The sequence below is a fragment of the Homarus americanus genome, unplaced genomic scaffold (genome assembly GCF_018991925.1).
Source record: "Homarus americanus isolate GMGI-L3 unplaced genomic scaffold, GMGI_Hamer_2.0 scaffold32478, whole genome shotgun sequence".
In the NCBI taxonomy this organism is placed as follows: domain Eukaryota; kingdom Metazoa; phylum Arthropoda; class Malacostraca; order Decapoda; family Nephropidae; genus Homarus; species Homarus americanus.
This window is the reverse complement of record NW_024751855.1, coordinates 1-7220: the sequence shown is the minus strand read 5'-3', so window position 1 is coordinate 7220 and position 7220 is coordinate 1. Positions and strand designations below refer to the sequence as shown.

The 7220-nt window shown below is 46.7% G+C and overlaps 1 non-coding gene across 1 annotated transcript; it reads left to right on the top strand.

Annotated features, from left to right (window-relative positions):
* The first annotated feature begins 536 nt into the window (after positions 1-536).
* LOC121854863 lies at positions 537-738 on the top strand. Its single transcript, XR_006086654.1, has one exon. It is a non-coding gene; the product is annotated as a U2 spliceosomal RNA (small nuclear RNA).
* Positions 739-7220: the final 6482 nt, after the last annotated feature.

Sequence of the window (7220 nt, the reverse complement as noted above, 5' to 3'; positions counted from 1 at the left end):
AAAGTACAGTAAATGTGTTCTTCAGTCTGCCCCTCAAACATGCCAGTTTCTTCCTTCACTAACACTGGTCAATAAGAGCTCCTAAACAAAGGAAGAAGGCATTAATGATAGTGATTAAGGAAAACTGAAAATTGTAAATGGTAACATAGCCATGAAGTGTAAAGAATAGTAAATTAATTGGTTACATAATTACGACTTTTGTTATTATAGATTTTAAATGTTGATGTATTAGGAATTCGAATGTTTATCTGCAAACAAAACTCGAGATAGATCCTTGTTGCACCAATTTACAGGTGAAGCGAAGTAAGAATATTACCTAATGTGCATTAATTTAATTGCAACAGCTTTGGAATCGCTTTCTCGGCCTTTTGGCTAAGATCAAAGTGTAGTATATATTCTTATTTCTCTCTTTTGCTACTTCCATACTTAGTACTAGTTGCGGGACCTGCTTCTCGGCATTTTGGCTAAGATCAAAGTGTAGTATATATTCTTATTTCTCTCTTTTGCTACTTCCATACTTAGTACTAGTTGCGGGACCTGCTTCTCGGCCTTTTGGCTAAGAACAAAGTGTAGTATCTGTTCTTATCAGCTTAATGGAGAGTACATAATCAGGTTCTTTTTGCATGGAAGGAAGAACACAGATTTGGACTTTCTGGGGGTGAAAGTAACAGAGTTTACTCCTTTGTTGTTTTAGGCGGCGAGCAGGGAACCCGGTATTTCTCCATTGCTGTGGTTATTACTAATACCATGCAGTGAGAGGAAACATACCGGGGGTGCCCTGCAAAGCCCCAAAACCTGGTCCCACGGGACCCCACGTGGGTGCTTCTCACACGTGGCTATTCCCTCCTCTCTGTACTTCCTTACTTCGTACTGGCTGAGGGACCTGCACTCATAGAAGTGTATTCGTCCCAAAGTCCCTCCCCGGTAAACCATCACCTTGCGATCGAGTGGGTTTGTGATGGCGAAAGGGAGGTCGGTACACAACTCTCGGCCGATCCTCCAGGAATACCGTGATAGTGCGGGTACACCCTGGTAAGGGGGTTGTCATGTGTGTGTGGGTGTTCGTGTGGGTAAGGCAAGATGGACGACGAAGGGCCAAGAGGAAGAAACGAAGGAGAAGATGTGGGATGGAGAGCCGGAACACCTGCGACAGGCGAGCCAGTACAAATCGGTGGGAGCGGCGGAGACCTGACTCAACGGACGGCGGGGGAATGGATGCTCTCCCCCGCCCGAGCGGGGATCGGCAGCCGGAAAGAAGAAACCGAATGCTGACCATATGGTTCCCTGCACCACCATCCTTCAAATGCACAGAGAGGACGCAGGGATGCCCATGGGAATGTGCGTCATCGGGGTGGTCTGGCTGCAAGCAATCACTAGTCCGACATCTAAAGGAAGCCCACAACAAGAAAATCAACGAATATATGAACATGTGTGCAGGGTGCTATCTGGTACTGACTATCCGGCCAAGCAATCACACGTGCATCCTCAACAGGCAGATGAGGGAGGAGCAAAGGGATCCCCATTTTCGTTTCCAGTGCGACGTGCAATACTGCCACTACTCTGCCCCAACAAAGAGAGGAGTGAACAACCACAAGGCAGCAACACATGTACGGCAGCGGAGGAGGAGAGACAACCAACGTCAGGCGGAGCAACGACAGGGGAACCAACAGCCTGAAGGCAATCCAGCAAGCGCCCAGCCCACACAGGAAGTTGGGGAAAATAGGGATAACGAGCAGAGGGAGCAGCCACAGAATGACGAGCAACAGCAGCAAAGAGAAACACAAGGGCAACGAGAAAGGCACAGATGGACCCCCCCACCCAGGGATGGAGAAGTGGAAGGACCAGAGACACCACGCCCCGTCTCAGGGAGAAGTACACCAGTGTCACCGCTGAGCCCAGACGATCAAGAAACGCGACTGAGGTCTATAACGCCGAGCCAGCTGCTCCAAAATGAACCCTCACCAGGAGAGGAATCACAGCACGCAGGGGACCTGACACCCCTCTTGCACATTCCAAGAATGCCACTGTCACCTCTAAGCCCTGATGAACAACATGGGGGAGACAGTACCCAAACAGGGGAACAGATAATGCAAAGTCAAGAAACAAATGAAGGAAGCCAAAGTAATCTCAGTGAATCCCTTACACCACTATCGCAAAGTGAAGCAACCCAAACACTAAGTGGTGAAGGCAACATACAGGAGCATATTGGCATAACTCCTGAACCAAATGAAGAGCGAGATGAAGCTGAGGAGACATGGATACTGGACCCGTTTCTGGGCACACTGTATGAGATCCAGCGGAACCCGGACTGGGCAAGATTTGAAGAAGTACTGATTGAGATCGAGGTAGCAATCCAAGCGGCAAACAGGATAAACATCTCTCAAGGACAGAACACGACCAGGAAAATCACCGATGTCAATGATTGCAAACAGATCCAGAGGCTGTACAAATACAACCGTCGCCGTGCAATACGGCTAATTGTCGAAGGAACGGCGCAAGATGTGAAATAAGCAAGGAGAGAATAGAGGAACACTTCCAACACATGATGGTCGAAAAGGAATGTGACCTAAATACCGTGGAGCACATTCCCGAACCGCCAGACGAGAGACCAGAGATGGAAATGCAGCCCTTCACAGAGAAGGAAGTATTTACAAAACTAGCAGCAGCAGAAAATTCGTCACCAGGTGAAGACAGAATATCATATGATAACTGGAGAAAGGCTGACCCAAGCTGCCGAGTTATGGCAGCCATATTCAACGTGTGTCTAAGAGCCAAGAGAATACCAGACTCCTGGAAACGATACAGAACAATACTTGTACCCAAAAAAGGTGGTAACCCAGAAGTCGTTTCAAATTGGAGGCCTATAACACTGAGCCGCACAATATACAAGGTGTACACGGGATGCCTCACAGCACGACTCAGAAGGTGGCTCGTTGACAACGAGGTACTGTGCGCTGCACAGAAAGGATTCATGCCAAGTGATGGGGTGATAGAACACAACTACATACTTCAACATCACATGGACGATGCACGACGTAACAATGGCGATACCTGCATAGCAGCACTCGACTTGACCAATGCATTTGGCTCAGTGTCACTGGACCTCATCAAAAGAGCGCTCAACCGTATAGGGGTGGGACGGGATTTTGAAGCAGTAGCAGGAGACATCATCAGTGGCAAGACGACAAGAATCCTAACAAAGGAAGGAGAAACAGAAGAGATACCAGTGCAATGCGGTGTGCAACAGGGGTGCCCAATAAGTGGTCTCCTGTTCAATATAGCGGTCGAACCACTGTTGCGGAAAATCGCGGCCGAAGGAATGATACTGAACCAACAACACAAGCACCCATGCTTAGCATATGCAGACGATATAACCATCATTACAAAACAGCAAGATAATCTACAGCAACTCCTCTACAAAGCAACAGAACAATGTAGTAGGATGGGACTGGACATAAATCCTAGCAAATGCTCATCATTGCACCAGTCTGGACGAAGACCTCGAGGAATGCGCCAGACACAGTTCTATGTGGGAGAAACGCCCATTCAATGGAAGAGCGATGGCGAAGCTACGCTATTCTTGGGGCGACCAGTTGGGTTCCATCTTCTGCCAAACATCCAAACAGTAGAGGAACTAATGCACCTCGGGACCAAAATACTGACAAGCAAGCTAGCACCGTGGCAGAGAATAGATGCACTCAAGACATTCATGTACCCGGCAGGAGTGCATGCAATGAGGACTTGGCAACTGAGGAAAACAGACTGGGCACACCTGGACAACGAAATGAAGACAATGCTGAAACACACGCTACATCTACCGTCAAGAGCGTCGAATGAGTACCTATACGGAAGCAGTAAAGCTGGAGCGTGTGGTGTCCCACTCGCGGCAGAAGACTCTGACATTTTCCTGGTGGATACCGCATTTAAATAACTCACGTCACCGGATCCTGTCGTCAGGGAAATAGCCAGAGAAGAATGCCGGCGAGTGGCAACAATGAGAACACGACAGGAGCCAAGCATGACCGACGCATGCATTTACTTAACACAGGGAGAGATGCAAACGCGAGGAGGAGACCACCAAACCATCTGGTCTAGAGCCAGATGTGCCTCAGGCCGAATGGGGGTTTCCTGGATAGCAGAGGGAAGAGACAACATCAAGATAAAATGCACGGACTCCATCATTGAAGAAAAAGATAGAAGGAAGGTAGCCAAAACCATCCGGAGCCGGCGACGACAGATGAGAGATGAAGTTCTGCAGAATAAGCCTGACCAAGGGAAAGTGATGAAGCTCGTAGCACAGGAGAGAGCATCATCAGCATTTGTTCGAAATGGAGCGTATACAACCTTCGCAGACTGGCGTTTCATACACCGAGCAAGACTGAACCTACTCCCCGTCAATGGAGCGAAGCGAGGCCAGAATAGGGATCGGAGATGTCGTCGGTGCAATAGAGAAGAAACGCCCCCACATGTAGTAAACCACTGCATGATACACGCTCGAGCCATGCAAAAGCGACATAATGCCCTGGTGGATAGAGTACGAAAAGCCGCAGAAGGTCGACATTGGAAGATCATGTCGGCAAATGAACGAGTACCAGGAGCACCAGACAATGGACGTCCAGACCTGGTGATTGAAAAGAACCGAGAAGTGATCCTGATCGACGTCACCTGCCCATTCGAGAATGGACAAGAGGCATTTAAAGAAGCAAGACTGAGGAAAGAAGAAAAGTATGCAGAACTGGCAACAGAGATGAGAAGACAATACCAGCAGGTGAAGGTGGCTGCATTCATAGTGGGACCCCTGGGAGCATACGACCCGGAGAATGAGATGCTGATGAGGCGACTGGCATCAAAGGGATACCTGCGCCTCTTCAGGAAACTGTGTGTAAGTGATGCCATTCGCTGGTCGAGAATGATTTATATAGAACATACCTCAGGTGCTAGACAGTATGTAGGGTGAAATAAACCCAAAGTCAAGATAGAAGAAAGAATAGGTTCTAGTTAGTGGAATAGGAACACTATGTATAAAATGAAATAGATAGTCAGCCAATGGTCACAAATAACTGGAATACCCAAACTATTGTAAATAAAAAACTCTATCATTCTTTTAAATAAAATATATTCTTATTTCTCTCTTTTGCTACTTCCATACTTAGTACTAGTTGCGGGACCTGCTTCTCGGCCTTTTGGCTGAGCTGTGTGCTGGATGCCATCTTGTACTGAATTCCCGGCCAGGCAATCACGAATGTATCGTCAAGAGGCAGATGAGGGAGGAGCAAAGGGTTTGCCATTTTCGATTCCAGTGTGATGTGCAATACTGCCCCAACAAAGAGAGGCTTGATCAACCACAAAGTAGCCAGACATGTCCGACAGTGGAGGAGGAGGAGGAGAGACAATCAACGTCAGGTGGAGCAAGGACAGCGGAACCAACAGGATGCCTTTTGGCTAAGATCAAAGTGTAGTATCTGTTCTTATCAGCTTAACGGGGAGTACATAATCAGTGTCCTTTTTACATAGAAGAAAGAACACAGATTTGGACTTTCTAAGAGGTGAAAGTATGAGAGTTGACTATACTATATTTTAGGAGGCGGGCAGGGAACCCGGTATTTCTCCATTGCTGTGGTTATTACTAAGACCATGCAGTGAGAGGAAACATACCGGGGGTACCCCAAAACCTGGTCCCGGAACCGGAAAGGTAACCCGGGACCCCACGTGGGTGCTTCATTGTACCATGCTTTGGGATTTTTTATTTGCAGGCATCCTCGCAGAGCGTCCTTAGCGGAGCTGGCATAATCGACGAAGAGTGTCTCTAATTTCAAAGCATCAAGTATCTGCGGCATCCCAACGTGTCGCTGGAAGGGTTCCTTGAGCTTCCAGTATTCACCACAAGTTCCTCCGCTGAACTTCGGCGTCGGCCTTTGGGAGAACCTCATATTTTCTAACAGTTCTCTCACCCAGCCCTCGGACCTCGGCAGGTCGTCCTTTTGGTCCTTCATCAACGTTAGTGGTTTCGGTGAGCGAGCTTGATGCTCAGAAGTACTACTGCGCTCCCCCTGGTGAAATGTTCCCGGCTCCGCGGTTAAGGTGAGCACCGGGAGTCCTCTTGGAGTATATAGCTTTTTTTCGTCAGTTTTGGTTTGAGGAAGGTCGTGTCTCTGGTAGTGATAACACCTTTCCGCGATCTTCTGTTGTTGTTGAGCAAACGGCTCACTTCTCTCCATATCATTATCATCATCTGCGCAGTGTTTCCATTTTCGTGTTATGATCATGTAAATAGAAGTTTTGGTGCTATTTCATAAAACCCATCTGGAGCTAAGCGTGTGCTCCACCATTACCGAAATGAATTGTAAACCTGTCTGGGGATTTTACTGAAAGAATATCATTATTTTAACGTAATATAAAACAGTACAGTATATTTCAATCCAAAGTTTCTCAAGTTCAATCTTTTACTTAAAATACTGTACTTGCAAGTGGTTTATGGGAATAAGATTAGTAATTTGCCTAAAATAAACACCTTGCATGTATATTGTGACGGTTCAGTTGTGTCAAGTGGCAGGGCAGGGTGTGGGATCCTTATAAACCAGTACACAGAACAAGGTACTGATGACACGAAAATTGGACAACGGCGAGCAATTTTAGATCATCAACACAAGCCGAGTTATATGCATTGTTAGTAGGATTAGAAAATGTTGTAAAGAGGAATAAAGATATATATTTTTTTGTTGATAGTAGGGCAGCTTTAGATTCTTTGAGCAGCGGGAGTTCAGTCTTTGGTAACAACAACAAAAAACAAAGACAATCGGACTATAAAAGGGTAGACAAAGGATGCAAGTTTTCGTTGTGTATAATAGAGTACCATAAATCCCTTGACAAAATATTCAGCTTATAAATTACCCTTAACCAAACTTAACCTAAACATTAACAGTATATACATATTAATAAAACATAAAACAATCTTGAAGCAAGTGGACGTGGGGGAGGCAATACAAGATACAAGTACTTAAGTGAAGAGCTGAGATGGCTGACGAGTAAGGCTGAGTATTGTAGAAGACGGTAGGTAGTCACTGTCCGTAGGTTTAGAGGATAGATGATCCTGTGGTCACTTCCCAGAGCCAAGTGCTCTCTCCTCGAATTGGAGCTCACAAAGAAGACTTGGAGGAAGTGACGCAACAACCAGGATATGGAGAAGGGAAACCCCGGAGTGTTAACTATGACGAGTCATA